This window comes from Dermacentor silvarum, chromosome 9 (genome assembly GCF_013339745.2).
Source record: "Dermacentor silvarum isolate Dsil-2018 chromosome 9, BIME_Dsil_1.4, whole genome shotgun sequence".
Taxonomy (NCBI): Eukaryota; Metazoa; Arthropoda; class Arachnida; order Ixodida; family Ixodidae; genus Dermacentor; species Dermacentor silvarum.
Window position 1 is genome coordinate 144,500,438 of NC_051162.1, and position 23,652 is coordinate 144,524,089.

Genomic DNA, 23,652 nt, shown 5'->3' on the forward strand with positions numbered 1-23,652 from the left:
AGGATGACAGGTCGGCTACACATTTATAACATTCATCTTCTGTTCCGCAGCCGCCCCATCTCCCTTTGTATTAGCTTGGATTCGTTTTCTTTTATTCCGCAAGGCCCCCCACAGGAGGGGACGGGGTTGGGGAGGGTTTCAACTGGGAGGGAGGACTGTACACGCTGCGCGCCGTCGCCACAAGATGGCCGACGCGACCAGCCGCTTCGACATCTGCCACATGTGCACAGCGCGCATGGAGGCCACTCTAACCCTAACCTCGCTACGAAATCGGCGTGGCTCCAAAGGCACTTATCATTGCGAGACATGCGGCGGTTAGCTCGACCCGGGATCGGAGTGTCAACCCTCATCGCCGCTATCGACTAGCCAACGCAGCGCACCCGAAATCACTTTCCTCTTTCTTTCATTTCTTTTCTTTTTTTTTTTTTTTCCCCTGTCTGCTGCTTTGCCTTCCCACCCGCCCGCTCCGCGATACGTGACGTTACTCAAAAAAAAAAAAAAAGTCACGTGGCCATGACGTCACAAGCCGATCGATACGCGCGGGCACCGTTGTCATGGGAACGGCAGAGCGGCCCCGGATGGGAGGCTAGGCGCCGCCGCGACGACGAGCCTTTCGCGAGGCTACATCCGGGCACTGCGTCGTCTGCTACGCGCAAGATGGCCGCTCGGCGCAAATAAATCGCGTTTTTTCAGTATTCTGTCGCGTAGTCGCGATTGAAATCGAAAATTCGGTGATTTAGTTCCCGGGTAAATTACGAAGAACGTCGTCGCGAGTGAAAAAAATGTGCCACGTGACTCTCGGGATACAAGTAAACATACAAAAAACAACGCCGCCGGCATCGTGGACGAAGGGCGGAACGCCATATTGGAATGGCCGCCGATGGGGATCGGAGCCCGAGTCGTAGAATTAACGCCGACGCCAAAGAAAACGTCAAACGCTTCACGAATGTAGCTCAATCGGATCCAGACACACAACTACCGACTTCGGAACCGTTTTAAAACCGGTCGCACTCAAAGCTCCGCTGGATAAGACGCCATTGGCTGGACGCGAATGCGGTGAAGTTGCACGATTTTTTTTTCTCCTGAATATTGATTTGTTAGGCAATAAGTGCGCCTTGTTGTCTGAAAGACGTTTGCTCGCAGCCCCGCCGGGCCAGGTTGCCGTTATGAACCGCTGAGCAAGTCTTACGTGTACTACCGAGGGAATGCATGGAAAATGATTAGACAATAATGTGAAAGCGAATGGCAAGCTGAAGGGTAGTTGATAGGTGACTCTTCGGCATAAATCTGTGACGAAAGCAGTACTAGTGCATCGTGTACTTGTTTGGCTTAAGGACGGTGTATTCATGCTATCAACGGGTTGTTGAGCTGTTAGGAAGCCGGGCAATTTGAACGCAAGCATTTTACAGCGCGCCAATACCCCAGCATACATAAACATTTCATTTGTTTTACTTTTTTTTATTATGCGTTCATTTCGTTCCTGCAGACAGATTAAAAGCGCGTTCATCGGCTAATGCGTTTTTTTTTTTTTTCGCACTTTTCGCTTCTGAATCCGTTTTAAGTTTCTTTTGTATGCACATATATGTATAATAAATGTGAGACACTGATAGGTCAGCTGATAGCGCGAGGTCCTCCGAACGCAGCAAGAAAAAAAAGGTAATTTTAGAATAAATGAAAGATAAAAAGTAAGGATTTACAGTATCTGTAAATGCGTATACCTTGAAAGTGACTAAAGGTTACGAACTGCAGCTTCGGTCTCTGTAGTACAATGTCGATAAGTGAGAACTCTATAGGAATGCATAGCTCCTTCAGTGCCTTTCGAGAACATGAGCGCAGTCATTCGTGCGCTTGCGTCATCACGTCAGTGGCAGTTGCGGCCTCGTTATCCAAACGCATACTCACTTTTTTTTTTTTTTTTTTGGCTTATAGAACAGCATGAGTTATTGCGTTATTCTGTAATGCATCTGTTCCCAACGCAGCTGGTGAGCGCTGTCACGTGGGAGCGAGCAAAGTCTCGCGGCCCAGAAAATATGCGATTAATCAACCTTGCCATTTTCCGTCTTGTGATTGAGATGCAAAGTCAGACAAGTAAAGGAAGAGCAAGGACTAGCGCTGACTTGATTCCGACGGAATTTTATTTGCTGAAGGTCGCATTTGCCGCCAAAGAAGACATTGGTGTGTGTGTGTGTGTGTGTGTGTGTGTGTGTGTGTGTGTGTGTGTGTGTGTGTGTGTGTGTGTGTGTGTGTGTGTGTGTGTGTGTGTGTGTGTGTGTGTGTGTGTGTGTGTGTGTGTGTGTGTGTGTGTGTGTGTCTTAGCTGCTAAAGCCCCTCTGCAAATGTCCATGAGCAAATACCAACTACGTCAAGGAGCAGTCTTTATGAAATTTATTTCTCTCTAGAGCAATAGCCTAATCATACGCATGTACTCATGTTCAAGCTCATTAACCTTCCCACAACATATATTTATCTATTATTTTTTTTTTCAGGGGAATTATCTGCGAGGACCTCTACTGCAGTAATGACGCCAGCTCCAGCGGACATTGTGCAAGAAGGATTGAACGGCGTATCAAATTGCTAGTATTATTTACATATCGTGTGCGTATTCGGGGAAAGAAAAAAAAACTGCTTGCACGTGACGCAATACCGAAGCGGCAACCACAAGCTGCGCATTTTAGGCGTCTCAGCGTTCAAGCTCCACCTATAGCTGGCGCAGTAACCAGCGCTCCAACGCCGGCTGAAACGAAAACCCAAGGCCAGGTGTTTCGGCGAACACCTTCAAAATCTTTTAAAGGTTGCCTGTGGCAGATAGCACAATTCTGGTTAATGAGCTGGTCTACTCGAAGATGAGGACATTACTTGCACAACAAATTGAAATGCTTAATCGGGTAATCAACAGAAAATACTAATTAAGTTTTTAACTCATCACCTTATGGACCATATTGGAATTTGCAAATTGTAGCCATGGAGTTCGCAAGGCGGGTCCACTTGGAAACGAATTCTCAGGATGACACCGGTTTCGATATATTAATTCCCGAACTTTGCGGAGAAATGCATTGGCGTTCCAGGTAATATTGTGCTTCAATACATAAAGCGACGTTTTGTTAAACTAACTGGAACGCCAATGCATTTCTCCGGAAAGTTCGGGAATTAATATATCGAAACCGGTGTCATCCTGAGAATTCGTTTCCAAGTGGACCCGCCTTGCGAACTCCATGGCTACAATTTGTAAATTCCAATATGGGCCATAAGGTGATGAGTTAAAAACTTAATTAGTATTTTCTGTTGATTACCCGATTATGCATTTCAATTTGTTGTGCAAGTAATGTCCTCATCTTCGAGTAGACCAGCTCATTAACCAGAATAAGGTGATGAGTTAAAAACCTAATTAGTATATATATATATATATATATATATATATCGCATATTAGAATAGGGAACTTTAGAACACCCAGATGCCGGAGACGTGTGGATGGCAGCAGCTATACTGGTAACACCATGTGGCGGTTTGTTCGACCTCAAAGCGTCAGCAAAATTTTTCTTTTGTCCCATGCTGTTCTCGCCAAAGGCAAATAATATAGTCTCCCTCTATGCATCCATGATTACGCTTTTGCCGAAGCCTTTAAGCAAGCAGCAACTCAGTAACACGTAGCCCGTCAATGCAATACAGTCGAACACGGATATATCGAAGCCACATATAACAAACAGCAGTAAAATCCCCTTGAATAGATTTGTATAAAATTTGTATTTTATATATCGAATTACCTATATGTCGAAATTTTTTGTGATCCCCTTCAGATTCGATATATCCGGGTTCCACTGTAATAGTTTTGTACGTTCCGTCTCGGGTCAGCGCCACGAGATGGCACCACCGACGTTGCTGATTACGTCTACGTCTCCGCTATTTCGTAATGGTGTGCGTGCACGGACAAGCTGTATAAAACTCGCTAAAACTCTCGAATCACGCAGCGTGGAACAAACTCTACATGAGGATACGCGTCGCATCGCCGAAAATACAGCGCACATACGCTGCTTTGTGGTTGCTTGTTGGTGTCTTTAGGCTTAGCATTTCTTTTGTGACTTTAGGTATCGATCGATCCAAGCACACTCACAGTCACCAGCTTTCTTTTCTTTAAGCACAGAATAAACACTGGTCTAATCACGTTGTGCCAGAAATTAGCACGCCTAATGAATATAGCTCTCTAGCTCGTTTTATGACGTAAGTGTGCTGCGAAGAGAGCTGAAATTTCCGATCGATTAGCGGAATAATCCTGATGCGCGAAGCCGCCGTTATCTCTTGATCACTTCCCAAATACGAAAAAAAAAAAAAAAAAAAAAGATGTGTCGAAATTCGCGACTTCACAGTGACGTAGCGGTGCTGGGATTTGAGCGCGAAATTCAAAACACGAAACTTTCACCTCCATCTTCTTTAGTAATGAGCCTATTACCGAGAAATTAAGGAAATCGGAGTTTTGACGGAATAGTTTATCACTCTAAACTTTATAAGTGCCCCATCGAAGGGACACCGAACAACAACGCTGAATTAATAAAGCAGTATTTGAAAATTCGATTCGAAATTAGATAGAGTAGGTTTATCTATGTCAATTACTCACAGGGGACCCTGATCATGAGAAAAAAAATTCCAGAAGAATAAAATTGGGTTGGAGTGCATACGGCAGGCATTGCCAAATCCTGACTCGGAGCTTACCACTGTCGTTGAAAAGAAAAGTGTACAATCATTGCATTCTGCCGGTGCTAACATATGGGGCAGAAACTTGGAGGTTAACAAAGAAGCTCGAGTTCAAGTTAAGGACCGCACAAAGAGCGATGGAACGAAAGATGTTAGGCATAACGTTAAGAAACAGGAAGAGAGCGGTGTGGATCAGAGAACAAACAGGGATAGTCGATATTCTAGTTGACATTAAGCGGAAAAAGTGGAGCTGGGCAGGCCATGTAATGCGCAGGATGGATAACCGGTGGACCATTAGGGTTACAGAATGGATACCAAGAGAAGGGAAGCGCAGTCGAGGTCGGCAGAAAACCAGATGGGATGATGAAGTTAGGAAATTTGCAGGCGCAAGTTGGAATGCGCTAGCGCAAGACAGGGGTAATTGGAGATCGCAGGGAGAGGCCTTCGTCCTGCAGTGGACATAAAATATAGACTGATGATGATGATTTTAAAATTCATATTTTTATTCATTTGCTTTAAAATCTACCTATTAATGGGGATAAAAATGAAGCCCAAACTTTCCGTCTAATTTTGCACCGAAGCAACAGCACCAGTAGGTCAGTGTGACGTAACGCGTGTCCAAGTGGTTTTCTGAATTTAAACCGTTTGAGCACCGATAACGTTCTCGAAACTGGCTACTTTGGAAGTGCCCATCAGATAAATACCGAATGATTTATACGTGTATTTCGTTGGAGAAAGAAGATAACGAAAACAAAAGAAAAAAACAATAGAGTCATTTGCTTGAATACCGTAACAGATTTTTGTTTGTTTCAACACGAAGTCGTCTGACACGTGTAGCGGTTAATAAGCACGCTGCTTCTTATCTGAGTTCTACTCTTTGCATATTGTTAGCTCACAAGTTTAGATATTCATCTGCCCCCGCCCTTGTACGTGATTCACTCTCGGGTGATGCTGTTTCTGCAATGGCGTCTTCTTCCAAGCGGTGAAAAAAGAAAGAAAACGCTGACATGTTATAGAATTCTACTTCGATTGAAGTGAACGTACAGAGTGATTCACGTTGTACGTAAAAGCTCTGCCGCATATACATAAAAAGAAAGATGCAGTATACGCATTATATGTGACACGTAATTTGTTTTCGCCATTATGTATTTTCCCATTCCAATACTTTTGTTAGCCCGACTATATATTCAACTCGTATTTCGTTTAATTTAAATATACCTGCATAGTGTCCTGTATTTGTCCTACCCGAATATCGCCAATTGCCCAGAGTGGGTATTGCCACCTCTACAAAGGGACTACACTCACACTATGTTGCACTACATGGTATATGTGTGAAATGTACGCGCAGTTGAGTGAGCTAGCCCTGCATGCATGGAGTTGTGGTAAATAAAAACACGTCGCACAGCTCTTGCATAACGGAGTAAATCGCGTCGGCCATTGTGGTCTACAAGCCAGTCTGCGGGCAACAGTGAAGTTCGACGCTGGTGTATCGAAAAGGTAAGTCCTCGCCTTGGCAACGCACGCGTGGTAAGTCTAGTAAGTCGGTGCAGAAACCGCGAGGAAGCTTTAATTAGTTCGGGTGCTCCTATGTAAATACATGTAAAAGGAGAACTCATTTTTTCTCGGCAACCACTGCACCAAATTGGACGAGGTTTGTTGCATTATAAAAGAAAAACTTAAAATCTAGTGACTGATGCTTTCGAATTTTTGATTTAGGCCGTCATTTTTTTTAACTAAAGATTGGCAAAAATCGTAAATTTTCAGAAAACGAAACTATCAAGTTTGCAACTCGGCAATGAAAAGTGATATCAGAATTCTCTGAATTGCATCTACTAGTACATCTAAAGCAGACAAAATTTATAAGTTACACACGAATGTAAAAAATTGGTAATATGGAAATGCAGCTTTTGCAGAACCCTTGTATACAACGTAACAAATTCACGTAAGATATAAATCGACATAACGAATTTGTCCGCTTTGAATGATCTAACAGATGCCGTTGACAGAACCGCAATATCTGTTCTTGATGCAGAGCTATTAATTTGTTAACTGCGTGCTTCTTTCTTTTTCAAATTTTTGAAAGTTCTGTTAACAGACTTCAGCCCCTAAATCGAAATTCTGCGTCCAACAGTCGCTAGCATTTAACGTTCTCACTCAAATGCAACAAATTTCATTAAAATCGGTCCAGGGGTTATCTCAGAAAAGCGTTTCTGCGTTTTATATCTATTTGAATAGGCAGCGTCGGAGGAGGGCCCGAGCGAAAGCTTCCTCTTAATACAAGCTTTACTGCAAGAATACCACAGTTTTTTTACCTGCGATCTATATGCGAGGTAATAAAGTGCTATATTATTCAACAGCCTGAAGTTGCTCAAACCAGGTCTGTCGTCTTGACTGAATTATTCCTCCGAATTTTCGAGAATTCTAGCACGCAAGCAAAATTCATGAAACACTTCATTCAAAGCGCATGCCTTTTATCCTAAATCTTCTATTAAAAAGTGCAAAAATACTTTTGAGCTCACAATCCGGAAATGATTTAATCTCGCTGGCGCCGCTCTACAGGCCCTACGCGTACACGGCGCGTTGAAGGTGCCAGAAATGTTCGCGTATGTCGCGTACAGTCGCGTCCGCTGATAGAACACTGTCCGAAGAGTTAACCTAAGTTCCGCCGTATTGTCGAACACGCCATTCTTTTTTTCGGCTCTGGTCCACAACATGGAGGACGGAAAAAAAGACCAGGTCGGGAGCATGACGTGACAATCGCGTAATGCGGGATGTGTAAATTAAGTTATCTTTTGATCCGCTTTTGCTTGCGTTATTCTGTCTGCGTTTCAATTAAAGGCGATGAACCTCCCCCTGCAGTTTCTCCGGTTTCATTGTCCGTTACTTCGTACGGTTGTGGCCAACAAAAATCTAGCCCCTCGAAGGCTCGGATCCCCTTCTGGCTCTCAACCAATATATGACATTTAGGGAATGTTGGCGCCTCTAGTGGCGCCGCGACTACTCTTTTTTCGCACAGAATTGCGTTCAATGTATAATCATATAAGGCCGCAGGAGTGAAAGAAGTCACGTAAACCATTACTTTGAGCGAGAAGAGGAACCGAGTGGCTCGCACCTTGTAGTATGCATGTAGACACGTAACATAGTGTTTTTCTGAAAGCCGCGCGAGTATAAAAATGTTTTGTAATTTTAATCAAACTCCGGCGGAAACCCCACCGCGCCTATTATAATTATGACGCATGGAAGGACTTTAATTACTACCCTGGTTTTGCTAACAAACATTTTCGCGCCATGATTAGTGGTAATTGCGTTCTTAAGAGATTCGCAGCCATATTTCAGTCGCATCCCAACGGGCTTACAGGAGAGGCAGTTTTGAACCTTTAGCGTAAATGCACTGTGTATACAAGGATCGCTGTGAACCATAATGTATATACGGCTGACATGGCGGCAGCTGACGTAATGTTTAAATAGCATTTGCGACGGCCGCGGACCATCGCGCTGTTAAAATTTTTTTAACGTAAAGAATGGGTATTTCCAGCTCTGAAGTACATCCACGTGGTAATTATATGACTTGTCTGCATGATAACATGCGCCTGGCCTAACTCCATGGGATTTATATAAGTACGCAGTGAAAGAAATGTGCAATGAGAAAGCAAAATGCGATCATATCGGCCGATATTTTTTAAAATCAATACACCTGTTACACCTGGCTACAAAAACACTTGTACGGAAGACAGCAGTGATGGTTTGAAAGCGAGTGTAAATCGAGGTAGTAAGAGGTGCCGCTGTATAAGCGGACTTTCGCTGATCAAAATCGACACGTGACATAAAGTTCGTTATACTAAAGATACAACGAGTCATGTCTTCGTATGAGCTATCTGCTTCCTGCCCGCTTGGCACCGTGACATGGATGTAGCGAGGTCATACGGGTATGTGTGTGCAGATTTACTCAGTGTTTGCAGATGAGAAATAAACGCTGCCGTATCAAAGCGGGACGCTGCGTATTTGTATAGGTGTGAGTCAAGTTTGTTATCCGAAACCCATTTTTTTAGGGTTCGTGAGCCGCTTGTGTCAATGAGTTTTTATCTGGTCCGCGAAACAGGCCAGGTGAGATACACTGCGCAGAACATCGCGCGGTCCACGAGTTATTATTGCTGAACAGTTACATATATAGGGTTTTTATGTCGCTAAAGCAATTGATGCTGTAATGCGCCAATCACAAGGTAAGATTTTATAGTTGGATAGAACCGTTTGAAGCGACAAAAGCCATTGCTTCACAGCTCATTAGGATCGAAAAACAAAATCTCTCATCAAATTAGTTTTTTATATGTGCATTTACTCCTGTGCTCGTCTTTGTTCTGCGCTGTTTACGTATCTATATTAGAACAATAAAACGAATAGCTAGCCCAGCTGTCCAGGCTAAAATAAAAATAAGTTTTAATTGATCGCAGAGGGCAGCTGTAAAGTGCGGTATTGCAGGATGAGATTGCACTGATTCATATGGTGGCATCGAGTGTATATAATATAGTTAAGTGTCATTGTCTGTTGGCTTCATCTGTTTGTGACTTACGAAAACCGGACACAGACACACACACATTATTCGCGCGAAGCACATTTTTAAGCGGGACCATAAATTTATTGGCTCGGCGAAGCAGTATACTAAAATCTAGAAACACATAGTTACGTCATTTCATGCATTTCCAACACGCTTTAAAGAAGTGGGAAATAGTAACAGAAGAGGAAAGGCAAAAGGACAGGTAGGACGCTGGTCATCAACTGATTTTATTGCATGATAAGTGGCTTCAAGCATGCGCTACAATTCATGTTCCGCCGTCTGTTCGCGCATGATCAGTGATTGTATGTATGCATACCCGTTACCTTTCATGCAATAAAATCAGTTGAAGACCAGCGTCCTATACCTCTCCTTCCGTCTTTCCTCTTATTTTTTTTTCTATTTCTTTAAAGCGCTGGAAAACCCTGAAACGCCGACATTCCAACAAGCCCAGCTATCCGCTTTAATTACATAGTTGCGTATCTCGTTAAGTGTAGTCGCTCGATGGTTTTTCGGTGTGCCTGCGTAACCATGCTGCAGGATGAGGCAGGGCCTGCCCAACCGCAGCATAGGAATCATCCTATAGTGTCGTACATAGCGAGAAGAGAGATTGACATGTTCAAATAATGGCACGAGGCCAGTTTGGGGAGCGGGTATATAAGGTGAAGTAAGCCGTAAGGTCGGATGCAACTTAAGTCAGCAGTGAAGCCCCGCCCACGCTCTCACAACCACCAGTCACTGTTCCTCCGCGAGGCTGCAAATAGTTCGTACTACAAGTTGTGTTACCTAAATAATGCGGAAACCACAAAAATTAAATTATAAGCGCGTTATTTTATACATTTTCACTCGTTTGTTATAGTGGAACGTACAAGCACGACAAGTACGACGCCATTTTGAAGAGGTCGCACAACGACAATTTTGTTTGCTTCTGTCATTGGCTGGCGGAATAACACAACCCTTTGTTGCCAACTGCTGTTTTTTTTTTTAAGTTGTATGCTATTATATGCACCAAATTCGGTCGTTGCTCGGCACCTGCATCATTACAGCGCGCGTGGTGGACACAGTGCTGGTAGGCCTGAAGTGAGGACCTGTCTCGTCTACGTGGATGGCGTCGTCGTCTTTTCAGAAAATCTGAACAATCACCTATAGCTGATGCGGCTTGGAACAGTAGAGATAATCGAGTCACCCGGACTCGCCCTGAAGCCGGAAAAGTGCAGCTTCGCGTAAAAAGATTTCCTGTTACGTGGGCCACGTCATAGCAATAAAGGGTTACATTCGCGGCTATTTGTGGAAGCTTCGCACACGAATCTCCGGGGTGACGTGTCTCTATGACGTCAGCCCGTGGTCGGACTCGGTACTCGAAGGACATCACCTCCTCAGGCCTTTACAAGTAGCTCTTCAGGAAACTTTTTTTTTTTTTTTCGTGTGTGTGTGAAAGAGAGAGAGAATGGTGAGAGTTGTGCCCGGGAGTGAAAATTTCAACTGCTACGTTGACTTTCTTGCAAACTCCTTGCAACTTGGTCGGTTGTTCTGTGCAACTTCCTCGTCCTCTTTGGCGCTACCGTACTCATAATGATGATGATGATGACTCATAATAAATCATTGCCGAGTAGCCCGATTGTCAGTTGTATTGTTACGTTAGTGGAGTGCACCTGTTTTCTTTTTTTTTTTTTTTTCGTTTTAAGATTGTGTCGAACTCGGGTGGACAGGGCACGCTCTTTCATGAAGCTTGTGAATGTTAAGTCAAGGGTCATTTAATTTAGGCTGGGGAAAGAAAAAAGAACGCAACTCATCTTCATGCATGGATAAATACGAAAGCTCTTTGGGACAAAGTCACGTATGGTACTACGACGTTTCGTAAGATATGAAGTATACGGTTTGAACTAGGACACGTGAATGTCCCAAAACATCTGCGCCTGATTTAATCAGCTTTAATTTATTGGTTGCGCAGTTATGGCAGTCATTGAATACTTCAAAGTACCAAAGGCGGGACATGCAGTCTTGACGCTGGGTCCTTTTTGCTAAAGCTGATAGCATGAAAAAAAAAATAAAGAGCAGCGAATTAGAATCACGTGACAAAAAAAAAAAAACTGAACAGCGAAAAAAGAAGTGTCAGAAGTGGGATTCGAACCCACGCCCGGAAGACCGGACTGCGACCTGAACGCAGCGCCTTGGACCGCTCGGCCATCCTGACAGCACGAAAGCGCACCGAAGCCAGAGCCCTGTAAACCAGGCTCCCTTGGTAAGATCAGTCTGACTAATCTTTTGGTCTAGCCATTGTACTTTTGGTTTGCTCCACCATGAATCACTTATGTACAAGTATGAAAGCGAAAAAAAAAAAAAGCAAAATAGATGTGATGACTGCACTTCAACGAGGCGTGGAGAGACACTTAAGGAGTTTGTTAAGGCTTATCTCGTCCCGAGACGATAATCATCTAAGTTGCGTCTTATCTGTACCTGTGTTGTGTCCTCGTCTTTTGCGCTGTGCAGTCATGTCGATATTGAATCACCACCTCGCCCAAGTTCCCACTTTATCTGCGCTTGCAACTTTCCTGACAAAAAGCGATCACGCTGGTGTGCTGGAGATGCGGGTGTAAATTTTCTCTCACAGTGTACGCACGTCTCGATAAATGTTGTTTCGAGCAGTCATGTGCTAGAGACTAGAGCACGGGTATTTTGTGCACGGAACTATAAATATGAAGGCGTAGAGACCGTTGGCCAATTTGTGCGTTTTTTTCGCTATTCAGGGGAGGTCGGCGCGCGCGGTACCATGGAGTCCTCGTTTATTTGAACCGATAGCACGTGAGGAAAGAGCGACGTGCTCACTCGACCAAAATAAAGAAGGCAAGGAAATGTGCTGAAAGGAGTCAACATCAACACCGGACGAAGCTCCGAAACGGGACGCTTTTGAAATATCCACAAAACGCGGGTCCGTTGCTCCCGCCTGCTTGCGCCATTGTTGCTAGGCAAACGAACGAATGGCGTAGGCCGCTTCTCTTCTTATTGCGCACATATGTGCCTGCGTAATTGAACCATCGTCATCACGTCGCCATTGTCGCGTTGTCATCATGGCGTAATTGTGACGCTAACTGTTTTTTTGCGCAGACCTGGCAAATCTGTCTAAACCGTGGTCTAAATTTAACCGTGTCCTTTTCCGTGACGTCTCGTTCGAGACGTAGCTTGGCAGAAATCGTTGAACAACGAACTGTACCGATTACTTGCGCGTCCGCTCCACTCAATTTATGTATCAACCACTATTATATGGATAAACATAAAACGCGAATTGGGACTATTCGAACACGGACACTATACGTACACGGGCAACATTTCGATTCTGGTATTAAACAGCGCCGCAATTGGTTCATTCTTACGATCGAAGAACGACCTAGCATGCGTTGAATTAAGTAGCGAACACTATTATATGTCTACGCGCTCATGCGCCAAGCGCAATTTTCCGACGTTGTTTTTCCGTTGGCTGCTCAGTGCATGTGCACACTCAAATATGCGAGCACAAAATGGCCGGCATATGTCTCGCAGTGAAGTGGGGAAGCCGGTTCAACCCCCTCCCCCCGCTTCCACTTTGGATCCACCAGTGCTTGGGAAGTTGTACTCAAAACTGTATCGCATTACTATTGCATGGATTCCAGTCTATCTTCTCTCAGTGTTCACGTGTCAACCACTATCATGGCCAAATGGAACGCCAATTGGAACGAATAAAAACAAGAACAGCTAATACGCCACACATTTCGATTCCGGAAATTCATATAAGGGCCGCAATATTTGCCTATACCTGCGAAGAACGATCGATGTAGCGTGCGTCGAAGTTCTAATTAAGTATACACTGGTATATGTTACCCCTACGTCAAGCGCGATGTCGCGATTTTAGCGCGAAGCATTCTTCTGCGACTGCAGCCGCATTTTGGCAGGCGGGCGGGCTTTCTCGCCGTTAAATTGGGCCGATCCCGGTGTTAGTGCAGTGTAAATTTGTGTGCCGCAGGGGCTAAGGGTTACCTGTCATTGGGGTTCAGTTTGCTTTCAATCTTGCATATATATCTTACAATTGCACATATTGTGTCTCACTTATTACAAATATAAACAGTTCAGTATATATTAACTACATAATCGTTGGCTGCACAACATTTCCATATTCACGCAACCGTTCCCTGCAAATCATGGAGACGTCAACTATGGTTGAGTCTGCCACATTTCTCGTTCGTTGATGTTTCTCTGCTCTGTTTAAAAATGGAGTGCTGATAAGGCCGATGTATTTGACAACAAAAATTTTTAGGAACATATGCTTCTCGTAACTAGCTGTGCCTAGCACAGGATTCCTGCTAACAGTTAATAAGACGTTAACTGCTCGACTCCAATTGCACAGTTCAGACATATGTGCCCGAACGTGAGCGATTACAATTACTGAAACATTGTTAATTAGCTAACGTGAAAGAGTTGTGCTGCTTGGCTACTACAGATTATTTCAATAACTAATGTTCCCACTAAATAAAAGCCCACCAGGTGGAATTGCGCATTTGCCAAAAGCCATTTAAACACGCGATATCACAAAGCCGCTGCGACATATACGTTCAAAAAATTGTTCCAATCTCGTGTTCACGAGCACGGTGAAGCCAGAGTGCCAGGATCCTTCAAAAAATACGATGTTAAATAGCATCGCTCCTATAACAGACGGAAAATATTCGTTATTCACAACTATACTCACAGCTAGTACTCATCTTACAGCACTCAAAAGGCAGCAGCCCTACACTTACCATATGGTCCTTCGAGAGTAGCGAAAATTGAATTTCAACAGGCGTAACAGGGCAGAAAAGTTTATTTTGTAATCATATGTGGCCACCGAGGCAACTAGGGTATAAATGCAACCCATAAAAATTAAATATTGTCAGAAAAAGAACTCACAGGTTTATGAGCGCCCTAACTGTACGTAATTCCCGCCTAGCAGAGTGGCGCAGTGGAAGCGTGCTGGGCCCATAACCCAGAGGTCCGTGGATCGAAACCACGCTCTGCTACATTTTTTTTTTTTCGAACGCCTAACTTTTTTTTTTTTTTTAACGTTCGGTTTACCTTTATATAAAAACAATGTGACGGCCTTTCATTATTATCTGCGCCTTCGATTTCACGCTTTGTTTCTAATTTAATGTATCGCGTGATACGTACAGTTCTGTCTGTAACTACTGTGTAACGGTTAACGGCAGTTTCTGCCTTCTTGTGCAGTTTATTAGTTTCAATTTTTATTTCTGTCTGTATTTCAGGAATGGCGCCGTGTTGAGAATGGTTAGAGGGACAGGCAAGCGCACGATAAGAAAATCGCGGCTCACAAGGCGCTCATATCCGGACCGAAACAGCTCCCTCGAAACGGTGAACTCAGCTGTAATAATAGTAATCAAGTAATAACAATAATAATTACAAACCCGTCCACGTCCTTCTTTATAACGAGTTGTTTTTCGAGACCCCCCCCCCCCCCCCCCCCCCCTTTCCTTGAACGAATTCGTTTTCAAGCGAGGCAGAAAATGAGCGTTGACCCTTTTTACATCTGCATGCGAGGTGGGATCGGATGCAAGGCTTCAGTGACAAACGCAGAGTAGTCCACGTCTGGCTGCCTATGGTTTCATTTACCTTGAGGCACATCAATACTGACAAATAATTTTCAAATATTAACCCACTGATTGCCACCGTCTGTTATGTTTGACCCTGCAACGCCCAAACATGGTTCCGCATCGAACATGTAACTTTTCGCTGTCACCACGGATTCAGTAACCACGCACTCCCACATAAACAACGGAAAGTGATAATAAAGCACATCAAGAGCCCGAAATACTTCAGCTGTAGCGAAGGGCGGCTTTTAGCAATCGATCCGCCTGTTGACGCTAGTTGGACGTCGTTAAACCCTCCGCAAGCGACGATCACGAAGTACCTCGCGCCTACCGCGCCTTCTTTCTTGCGGTCGAAGGGACGCTAGAAAAGGAATCCTGGAGCGGAAGCCATTTTCCCCGGTTCGCCTCGCCGGACGCTTCTAAAAACGCGCCAAACCAAACGGACTCGCGCGGGCGAAAGGTGAAAAAAAGCAAGAGCTAAAAGGCGGCAGTTGTTGGTTCGGTCGAGTGAAGAGGAAAGAAGGCAGCGGTTGAGAGGTGAGTTGTTCAAAGAAGCAGCGGAGTTCGGAGCCTACGTTGCGCCGAGAGCAAAAAGAGTGCATTTTCGTCCTTTTGTCGACGCTCACGCCGGGGATGCCGCGAGGAAAAAAAAAAAAAAAAAAAAAAAAAAAACCAGCACCGGAAAAGCCTCTGGCGCGAGGAGAATGAACAGAGGAAAATAGGGCGTCAAAACAAGAAAGAAAAGGCGAGGAAGAGAGCGAAACAAGCACGTAGCCGACGGCGAGCGCTTCCTCTTCACAGTGAGTCTCTCTCTCTCTCTCTCTCTCAGCAGAGGAGAAATGAGCTGCAGAGGGCAAGGGAGGGAGGAAGATAAAAAAGAAACCGGCGCCGGTCGCAAGCCACCGTTATAAAAAGCGAAAGCAGCAAGAAAGGCAACAGCTTTTCAAAGGTTTGTACGCACACACGAGCAGAGACGAGACGTGGCGGCAGCCGCTTTTTGCTTCTCGACTGGAGAGAGTCTTGCAACAAGCTCGCCGCCTCGCTTGCGCTATCGACGGGGGAGAACGGCGGAGAGAGGAGGTCGTCTCTTGTGTACGTTCGTGTGTGTGTGTCGAAGGACGAGGAGGAGGGGAGGGCAGATTGCAGCCGGCGGCACTCAAACGGCTCAAACCGGCCAAGATTTCTTGCACGCGGAGAGCTTGGAAAACGCGGGGGTGGTGTCGATCTTTCGAACACGTTCGCCAGATGGCGAAAGTTGTCCGGGGCCGGCGTCGATTTCACGGCGGAGCGGGGCCGAGAGCGTAGGTAACGAGCGGAGAGGAAGGACAGATGTCTGGATTGAGCAACCCAACCGACCCAACGCAGCTTGGCCCTGCGGGCGGCTGCGGGCGCGAAATGTGCGGACGAGACTTTTTTGCCGTCCCTGTCTGCGCTCCAGTTTTGCGGCCTTTTTGTCAGTCCCGGCGTTTTGTCCTTATTACCTTCGTGCGACGACACCGACGTACGGCGGCGGGTTTGCGAAACGGTTGAGCATGGCACCCGTGTAATGCAACTTGTAATGCGACTGTGTGCGTGTGTGTGTGTGTGTGTGTGTGTGTGTGTTATATTAGCTCGATCAGTGCTCAAGTTCTTTGGTGAAAGTGGTAGGCACTTATAACAAATCAGCACCTCATAAAGTTACAGGATTTGTTGAATTGAAAGGCTCGACTCCCTCTATCTGTCTGTCTGTCCTTTTTTTCTTTTCTTTTCTTTTTTTTTTTTTTTTTTGCCGCAGACGCTTGACGTCCTGAGCGATATAAACGAGACTGGTATTCTCAAGGAGGCAGCATCCGAGAGCCTAATTAGTCCCAATATCCCCCCTTAGCCCAAGATACGCCTGCCTTGTTTTTCTCCAGGCATGGCATGCAGTGATCCACGTACACTTCTAGAATACAGCTGAAGCTTATATTCAAACATCAAACGTGTGAACGGCATCTTGAGCACTGTGAGTGCGTACATGAAACGTATGCCACGTCACATTCACAGCCTACGCGCGCTTGCCCTGTCGGCGCCACGGTACCACGATATCAAGTTGGACATTTTTACATTGCACTTTGGTTCAAGATCCTTGAACATAATCAAACTACCGAGCAGCTGCATCTTGGGTTTAAAGAAGGCAGGGGGTGGTGTAGGAACGTTTACAGCTGCAACTACGCGTCGTTTAATCCGTGAGGAAGGTTCTTTTTTTTTTTTTTTTTTTTCGTCTATGCATGGTCATCCACTGGGCTGTGGACTTCTGCATGGTCAAGAGTATATAACTATAACATGTGTTTCTATTTTTTGCGGAACACTTTATTTTGAGAGAAACTGTCATTATCTAGGCCCCTGATGAATTTGCAGATAGCCTACGTGGCTAGGGGCACATTAGCAGCAAGAAAGATTTCTACAATAATCTGGCTAATTACCCAAAATGTGTTAATCGGCGAAAAAAAAAAAAGAAAGTGCGTCGGCGTACTTCCCGTTAAAATCTTATAACTGGAACGTAAATGTATTTCGTAGCATACTTGAGAAGGCCGAAAATCTCGAAAGTGGCGGGCTGATATATAGTCAGCATTTCTGCTAAGCAGACCTAACTTCACTACTCCTAGGGAGGGGGGGGGGGGGGGGGGGGTTAAATTTCGCGATTACAATGATGTGCCTTAAAGTGAGCAATTAAGAAGTTAATGAGCACATTTTTGGTAATTAGCGAACCTATCATCGAAAATTGTATCGCTGTTAATATGCGCACCTATAGCCACGTAGCCTGCCTGCAAAAACGGCAGGAGCATGGCAGTTTCTACTGAAGAAAGCATGTTGCATAAAAAGAAACACCCGATGTATCGGCCACTGTAGGATTCGGGAGTCGTGGCCTCGGAGTCTGGCGTCAAACTGAGGGTCGCTCTCTGGCATACGCCACCGGTGCGTCTCGTATAACGAGTAGCTGGCCTACGCTACCGGGGCCGTCACACGGAGGCTTAGCGGGCCCACGCCGTCATCCGAGCATAGTTGACGAGGGTTGCTTCTTTCGTGATGAGTACGAGGTCGAGAGATAGGGGAAACGGAACAGGGGGCTTATTTACATGGAAGAGGCAAACTTATTTACAGAACAAGGGGGTACACGTACTGGCCGTGGCCGGAGTACGGAGCGCAGTGCATCGTAGCATGTAAACGCTACTACATCTGAGCAGACTACGTCGTTCTCGGAGAGCACTTGTTACATGGCAGAGCAGTGGGAGAGCACTCCAGATGAGCGGAAACGTCCGCTTAAATGCACCTTGGCCTCCCTAGATCCCTAGGCCAGGGAAACCCGCAGTCACACCTTCCTCCAACCGGAGCGTCCAAAAGTCGCTCCCTCGTCTCGCCTTGAGTACGAGTGTGCGCATAAACACTCCAGTGTGCCTTTGTTCCCTGAACACACTTGGAAAAGTAGCTTCGGGCGAACAACGGCTCACTGTCACAGAGAACGGAGGGGGCGCTCGTAGACGGGACGTGTCACGCTTGACCCAATCTGGCGCGTCTTGGTTCCTGGGATGGCCCAGCCATTAGCTGCTCCGTCTGTCGAACGGCCTTGGCGGCTAGCTGCGACCGTGGGGAAGCGTCGTAGAATGCCCCTTTCAGAGTTTTCTGGTCCCAGCGTCGTGGTCGGCGGCCGGGTGACATCCAACAGCCAGGCATTCGTTGAAACGCATCTCGCCATGGAGCGGCGCCGCTGGTTTTTCCCGTAGGACGTATTTTCAGCTTCCCGGAACGATTCGTCGCAGGAAACCAGAAGTGGCTCGTAGGTCGCCGCACCCACTGGCCGATCGTAACAGCTCCTCCACGGCCCGGAAAACATCGACTGGCCAGCAACCGCTGGTCAGGCTGAGAGTGGCTGGTGACCAAGAAGATGGCTCGGCTCTCTGCAACAACTGCACAACTCGGAATGCTTCCAACCATCTCACAACAACCGGCACGGCAGAGTCGATCTGGTCCTGACGGCACCTTGGCTGCATGCAGCCTCGTGAAATGGCTTGGTCCGAACTCAAGAGAACACTTGGCCGATGTATTCGGCGGGGTGCCTCACTGGAATGGCGATGCCAAGCGACTGGCACCAGGGCAGAGTGTCCCTCATTCTGAAATGCGGACGGGTGGGGGGAGCAGAAAAGCTCGGAGACTACACCGATCCATAACGGTGACAGGCGTTTTCTGTATACGGACCCACGGTATGTGTGTCCCTGCTAACGTCAGCCAAGCTGTTCTGACAACCGAACACCGCAGCTCTTCGAATTGTATCTTGCACCTTGTTTATTTTAATCATTTTGTTTCCTCGTTGAACAGCTTGGCTAACGTTAGCAGGGACACCTTCTTCTTACGGAGTTGCAGAACGGCATCAGACGTGGACGGCGCTTGAAGGACGTACAGCGTCATCGTCATGGATCAGTGCGCCGAAACAGCAAGAAAGGAGGTCCGGTCCTTCATTTGCTGTGTGCTGGACGTAGAGAAGGCGCACGACAGTGTACCACACGTGTATCCTTGTCCTCTTTGGGCGCTTATAGCTGTTTTTGAAGCCCCCTGCGAAATTGCTATGCACGTACTGTACAACGTTTGTGCTCCGACAACGCCGTGGTCCACCAGATTCGGCACAATAGAATCCGGGAGCGTCAGGGTGCCCAGGGAACTGTGTCAGGGTTGTCCCCTTTCGCCCGCTCGATCTTGACCTTACTGCAGGTGTCGGGCGTCGACAGAGCTAGCACTCCTGCAATCGGGTCTGGGCTTTGATCTGAGGTACACAGCAACAAACGGCATTGACGAGGCTGACGGATTCCTGACCTGACGTACGCAGGCGACCTCCTAGATAGCTGTTGATGGTCCAGGGTCCTCGCGACTTGCAGAACCTATTGGACATACGTGCAGCTGAGATGAAGAAGCTCGGCCTCCGCTTCAACGCTCATAAGACCACAATGGTTTAGTTAGCCGGGGACTTTGCAGAAGGCACAGTGATAAGATTGGAGGAAGAAGTCCTACAAGTTGCCTCATCACTCAAGTACCTTTGGGGTGCAGTTGTGCTGCGGCAAGGAACTGTATACAGGCTCCACGAAGGAAAAGAAAATACGGCAGAACCCATCTCGAGACGATTGTCGACGTTAACGCGATTAGCATTGAAGCAACGTAGCGGTACACGTGTGAGCAGTCGGGCAGCTTTCTTGCGCTTCATTTTGCACACGCTACGCGATCTGGCGGCACCGCCGTTAAGTCCGCGCGTGGCGTTTGTTCGATTGCGCCGAGCACCTGAGAAATCTATAGAGGATCACTTTAGACATTGTAGAACAGCACATACCCTGTGGTACATACCAGTGCCTCCTTTGCTAGTAAAGGAGGCATTGTACATACCCATAGTTACCCAAGTTAACGTCACAGATGTTCATTAAAGAGCGCCACACATCTACTGGGACGGCGGCCTTTTTATCTTTTACCCAGTGACCCAAGTTGGTATCAAACAAGTTAAATGTAGCACGAACAAGGGGCACATAATCAATGTTCAAGCTCGGCGCCAAAGAGGTCCATTGAAGAGCGGTATACATAGTCAGTGCCACACGCTATGTGCCGCATCGTCGTGACCCATGTCGACGTCAAAGAGGTTCGTTGAAGAGTGCCACATACCCACAGTCCCAAGTTGGCCAGACGGTTGGTTTCGAACCCCGAACCCTCAGCACAGCAGCCCATTCGTACCATGGACAACCCAGTGTTGACGGAAAAGCGGTTAGAGACATAGATAGATAGACAGATAGATAACCCCCGGAAAGTGCGTGAAGTACCTTAAGAATGCTAATGACATTAAAAAAAGAAAACTGGGGCAAACTGACCTTAAAGCACATTGCATATATTACGACGCAGGTGCCTACGAGGATGTAACCACTTCGTAATGATTAGAGACGTGTGAAAAACAGTGCACATTCCTGCTCTGACATTTGACAAAGCCGCACGTGCTATGCCTCTCGGCGGAAGGTCGTGATGTGCTTTAGAGGCGGCAACGAAAAGTTGGCCGAAACGCGGTCGGATGCCACGGAACTGTGGCTAACGAACGTTGGTCCCTGCAGCTAGACTTCAAACAAGCTGGCCTTCTACAAGCGCTTTGTTACGTATGCATCGTGACAGGTGGACGAAGAGTGTCGCCGACTCTTTGTCGGCAACCCGTCTTCGCAAGCAGTGGAGTCTGCGTGTGCACCACTTGAAGCAAGAAAGTTCACCGAAGATTACGATACGCCCTAATCCAAAATTTGAGCGCAGCTGTATACGTGTTTTTCATTTCGCGGTATATTGGCTGCGCGGACAATCTGTCACGTGCGACACGTTGCAAACGGAGCTAAGTGTAGCGCGATATACTGCCACGCTAATCGGGAGATCACGAGAGGCAGCGCGAGGGTGACACGTGGACGCGATTCACAGCAGCCGCCGTAGACGGACCTCAGCGCATGCAGTGCTTTGTTTCCATAAAGACGACGCGCGCAATACTCTGGCGCGATCTCGTAGCCATCGTCGCAGCAGTCCGTCTTGCGCGGCACGACGCTTTTATTGCGATATCAATTATATGGACACTCCAAGCGGATTTCTGCCGTCGGTGTCGTCGTCGCCGTGAGGTTCCGTATGAAGTCCAACGGCGATAAAATACTCGCCGTGCGCCGTATGTGCGAGTGAAAGCGCGCGAGGGATGCTCGCTTTCACGGGGAGCGAACGCACGGCGGATAGCAAACGCGGCTTCTTCCCTCACGCAAAAGGCCGTGGGGGACGGGAGGCGACGTTTAGCTGCGGCACCAAATTCGTATCTGCCACCGGGCGCAAGGGGAACTGGCGTCTCAAATCACCCACGCGAAAGGAGGAAAGCGGGAAGGCAGCGCAGGAGGGAAGGGTTGCGGCTTCAGCTCTGCGAGCAACTGCGCACTTGTACTTTGCGCGGTGCCGGGCGGTCGCGCGCACCGTATCTTGAAAGCGATCTGCAACACGGCTCCTACCTTTGTATGCGCAGTGCTTTCGCCGTTCAGTTGCCGTTGAAGCCATAGACCGCACGAACCTTCGCTCGCCGTTGCTGGCGCGCTTGCTCACGCCAGTGTTTTGACTGCGATTGTGTGCGGATTGAGTGTGATCTATTCATGTATGCTTGTGCGCACTGACATCATGTTTGATAATTCAGTTAGTAAGCGAATGTGTCCAACTTTATATAGCCGATAAAACTAATCCTTACTCCGTATAGCTCGCTACTAATTTGCTATCGCAATTGATGCTTCGCCTTTCGGTCGAAACTGTGTCCTTTTCTTTTCATGCTTTCACCACACCTTCTTCCTCCGCTTTCCTCCTTGCGCTCTCTTCGCTATTGCAGTCTTTCATCCGTGCTCGCTTTTTAATTGATCCTTCGCTGTGACCGTTCGCTCGGTTACGAGGACGCCGACACTCGTCGCAGGAACGGGCGCCCAAGAACTGTGCTCTAAAGTATGGCCTCATACGAGACTTCATACTGGTCGAATCGGTCGGAGCCAAGGTGGTGCAACAGAGATTCCGGGACGTCGCACCAAGCACTTCCCCATACAGAGACTCTGCCCCTCTACCGCCAACCACTCCATCGAGGCCGTCCGCCTATAAGTCAATGGCCTCGGGAGCTCCCATGGTATTCGAGGCCAGAGCAGGGGCGCTGCGCACTTTTAACGCGGCAGCGAGTGTTTGACAATTCAGTGGCGCGTATTGCGCCGTTCTTGTGGGGGACTCGGACGAAACGACGGAAATTGTTGTGCTCCAGGTGACCAACTTGGTGAGTGCGGTCCTCAGACAACGCCAGCTGTAGCGCTCGTCTCTGGAGACTCTTGAGGTACAGTGTACCATACTTGAGAGTGAAATGCAGCAGTTTCCGGAACTAAGTGACGCCTTGTACAGTGGACGGCAGTAACACAGCAAAGCAGGCGGTCGCCAAAAGCGTCAGTGGAAGACAGGAGGTGAAGTGCCCGTGGCAACAGAGTTTCATGCGATAACCTGTGGCAGTGAGGGCGCGAAGTCGGCCACTCCTCCAGAACTACCTGTGTATTTTTTTTTACAGCAAAGCTGTCTATGGCAAGGATCTGGGGAAAAAATGTGACCGAGATGTTGACAAAAACAAATCATCATGTGGGCCGATCCTGCTGATTGTACAGAAAGGGTCCAAGCTCAATGGCACATACCCATGTGGGCTCGGGGACTTGTAACGCGGCTTTGAACTACCCTTGTCAATGAATGGACACACAAGAATGACGTGCAACAAAGAGCGTCGAGTCCCGGGCGGGTGGAGCCGCCATTTATGCAAAGACCGACTGCAAGAGTGCCACCCCGTGCGATATGCCAATCGTAAATGATGCCATGCACCGTCTCGGATTGTGCGGTCGCTTGTGCCGTTAGGCTAGAAGATGGCACAGTAGTTGCTGCGGTCTACATCCCTCCCGCAACCTAAGAGAGAGATCGAAGTCTTTCTGACTGACCTGCTCGGTTGGGTGTTACCATAGCGACCATAAGGCAATGATCAATATGGTGACTATGTGAATTGAATTTTTTAAAAATCAAGACAAAAGTAAACGAAGTTGTGTGTTGTCTTTTCAACCATTTAACATCACCAAATTAAAAAAATAAATATAATTAAACAAAACCAACAGCTTCGCCGGTCTTCAATCTTGACACAGTGGAAGGGCTCTGAATTTTGTTCATAGATTTTATTGCCCTACCCGTTTCAAAGCGAAATGCTTCACTTGATCACCCAAGGCCCCTGCTCCCTACCTGCGCCTGGGTGCATTTAT

The 23,652-nt window shown here is 47.0% G+C and overlaps 2 non-coding genes across 2 annotated transcripts; one reads left to right on the forward strand and one right to left on the reverse strand.

The window, feature by feature from the left end:
- Positions 1-11,346: 11,346 nt before the first annotated feature.
- Positions 11,347-11,430, reverse strand: Trnal-cag (transfer RNA leucine (anticodon CAG)). The gene has a single exon. It is a non-coding gene; the product is annotated as a tRNA-Leu (tRNA).
- A 2,758-nt stretch (positions 11,431-14,188) lies between these two features.
- Positions 14,189-14,260, forward strand: Trnam-cau (transfer RNA methionine (anticodon CAU)). Its single transcript has one exon. It is a non-coding gene; the product is annotated as a tRNA-Met (tRNA).
- Positions 14,261-23,652: the final 9,392 nt, after the last annotated feature.